Source organism: Sander vitreus, chromosome 22 (assembly GCF_031162955.1).
Source record: "Sander vitreus isolate 19-12246 chromosome 22, sanVit1, whole genome shotgun sequence".
Taxonomy (NCBI): Eukaryota; Metazoa; Chordata; class Actinopteri; order Perciformes; family Percidae; genus Sander; species Sander vitreus.
In genome coordinates, this window is record NC_135876.1 from 26,172,255 (window position 1) to 26,175,406 (window position 3,152).

At 43.4% G+C, this 3,152-nt stretch overlaps 1 protein-coding gene across 2 annotated transcripts in view; it reads left to right on the forward strand.

Annotated features, from left to right (window-relative positions):
* The first annotated feature begins 915 nt into the window (after positions 1-915).
* The window catches only part of LOC144537190 (zinc fingers and homeoboxes protein 2-like), a 143,900-nt gene continuing 141,663 nt past the window's right edge, over positions 916-3,152 (forward strand). For both annotated transcript variants that reach the window (XM_078280700.1, XM_078280699.1), the window contains exon 1: positions 916-1,209. The gene's annotated coding sequence lies outside the window, so the exon portion shown is untranslated. The remainder of the gene's footprint in view (positions 1,210-3,152) is intronic.

Consider the following 3,152-nt stretch of genomic DNA (forward strand, 5'->3'; position numbering starts at 1 on the left):
GCCGGCTGCTGCTTGGGAGGTCTGCTCCAGGATCAAACAGGTGTTAGAAAGAAACTAACACGCATATATTTTAATATAGTTTCATAATAGTGACATTTATAGGGAAGATAGGGTTATGCAAAATAATGGTGTTTAGCACTCAAAAAAGCCTTTATCATATATCTTGTATTTTTTTTAAAAAACTAAAAAAAAGATACTATACATCAAAACTATAGGTGCCATGAGGAATGTTGCGGAGGCAGCATGGGGATACCTGCAGATGAAAGTGTCTTTTCATGCCATAAAGTCATAATAAACTAAATAAACAGCACCACATGAGTGCCAGAAGTCCCTACATTATTATATATGAATGTTGTAGTGATGTGAAGCATCAGCCAGCCATGCTGTAAGTCATCATAAAGGTGTTATAAAGAAATGAACACACATATATTTTTTTTATATAGTTTCATTTTGTTGATTTTTGGAAGATGGGGTTATGTAAACATTTGCTTTTGGCTGTAAGAAGAAAATATATATTGTAAAAAAATAAATAAAAGATACTATACATCAAAGTCAAACTATAGGTGCCATGGGGAATGTTGCACAGGCAGCAGGAGTAAAAGTGCAGATACGCATGCCATAAAGTCATAATAAACTAAATGTAGAGCCCCACACGAGTGCAAGAAGTCCCTACATGAAAATATATATATATATATATATATATATATATATATATATATACACACACATATGAAGGTTGTAGTGATGTTTAGTAACAGCCGGCCATGCTGTATGTCATCAGACAAGCAGATCGGGGGCTGCAGGAGGGAGGGGGGGGGGCACAGGGGTGCGTGGCTGCAACATGCCTGCAGCCTGCGCCTCTCCACCGCAACCCGAGCCGCCGCGCAGCCAGCGTCCGGCTGCGCCACAATCCAACTTTTCTGTACATTGTTACGTCACCTGGACGCGAAACGTAAATATGGCATCCTATGCAAATATATGCTGACGTAAAAGATCATGTGGTTTTTGTCGTCGATCCCCCCTATGAGCAACGAGGATTTTTTTTTTTTTTTTTTTCTTCTCCTCTCTACTGTTGTCTTTAGGTTAGCTATGCTACAATCTTTACTGTACCCAGCGCTAGCTATATGCGCCCCGCACCGCACCACTCTGGATATCTGGGAATAATCAACTTCCAGGCTGTCGCACCCGGCACCCAGAGACTACACACAGGTAGGACACAAGGAAAACTTCTTATTTATTTAACTTATGGGGGGAAATTTTGACCAAAGTGACCGCAAAAGTGAAGTTATTAAAGCGGCTTGGTTGCAGCCAGACTAGCCGCCTGGCTGGCTGTCTCTGCCCAGGCTGCCGCCGCCGCCGCTGCTGCTGCTGCTAGCGACCGTCCCCCTCCCTCCATCACAGGCTCTCAGAGTGGGAATCACCTTGCTATCACCCAGCAAACCTCCACGACAGCCAAACAAGGATTAAAACTGTTAGATACCTGGCTGCCAGGGAACTTTGTGCGGCTGCTCTCGGGTTATATTTCGGGATAGTTAGTCAAACAAGTGAATGTCATCCGGTTCGCGTTGGTTTTTTTGGTAGCCAACTTTTGCCATTCCCCCTCCACCCTGGGTGAAAGTGCACATAATAAATGTATTAGCCAGCGGAGCTAGCCGTTAACCAGTTAGCCCCCTTGTCAACGACGGGCACCCCGGTGAAGCTAAGAGCTTTAGCTTTAGCCTTTTCCCCCGCACACAGCAGCACGAAACGTGGCTGCCAGTCTCTGGATGTTATGCTTTCATGTCGGGAAATGCATTTGTTTTGGCTGGCTCTCCTCCTCTCCCCTTCTTCCCCAATCCGAGTTAGCGTTACTCTAACCGAGCCAAGTAGACAATGATCCCGGTGTTTTGTTTCGGGACACGGTTACGGTAGAGCGGGTGACAGTTTGGTTCAAGTAGCGTCGGTTCTCCGTCTTGTTATTGCCCGATGTATGTTCGGTTCAAACGGGGCTAGCTAGCAGCAGACAGCCAGTCTGGCTGGTTGGGTCATCTGAGGTGAAGCCGCGCTGTATAGAAACACACTCACTGCGGGTTTTTTTAAACAGTTTTTGGGAGAAACGGCCCAGTAGATAATATGTTTGTTCGTGTTTGAACTGGTTTATATATTTAAACCAAGTGTCTGTAACGTTAGAGCCGCTTTAATGCCTGTTTTGTGTAGAAACGCAGCGTTGGTGTACGTTACTGTACGTACGGCTTGAAACCAACTGCCGATTAGTTTGAAATTAAACAGTTTTACATTAAAACGGACCATTGGTCTACACATTTAACGTCTGTAACTGGTTTATATGGAGACATTTAAGTATATTAAGTTATGTTATTTTAACTAGGTTAATGTTATATAGGCTACGAACGAACTGTCGTTGATGTGGTTCAGAGCCTGAGGAGGACTGAGGTTTGGTGAACAGACGTTGACTTCATGCTAGTTAACGGCAGACTGGTTTTAGGCTGCCTATATGTACAGTAAACTGTTTAATATTAGGAACAGACTGTCAGTGTGTATGGTACTGTCAGTTAACCTAATGTCCGACTGGTTTTAACTGGTTTTAGGCTGCCTATATGTACAGTAAACTGTTTAATATTAGGAACAGACTGTCAGTGTGTATGGTACTGTCAGTTAACCTAATGTCCGACTGGTTTTAACTGGTTTTAGGCTGCCGGTATGTACAGTAAACTGTTTAATATTAGGAACAGACTGTCAGTGTGTATGGTACTGTCAGTTAACCTAATGTCCGACTGGTTTTAACTGGTTTTAGGCTGCCGGTATGTACAGTAAACTGTTTAATATTAGGAACAGACTGTCAGTGTGTATATGGTACTGTCAGTTAACCTAATATTAGACTGGTTTTAACTGGTTTATTTGGAAACATAGGCGTAGATTTCGGGGGGGGGGGGGGATATGTCCCCCCCAATATTTAGAAGATTTGTCCCGGCGTTGGGTTGCGTTTCTCCAAAAGTTGAATCTGTCTTAACTTTATTACAGAATGGAAGGAAAAACAAAAAGTGAATATTCTTGCTGTAAAGGGGTGGGTGTGTGTGTGTGTGTGTGTGTGTGTGTGTGTGTGTGTGTGTGTGCTTGTTTAACTATATTTGTGGGGTCCAAAAACCGGGAGTCCG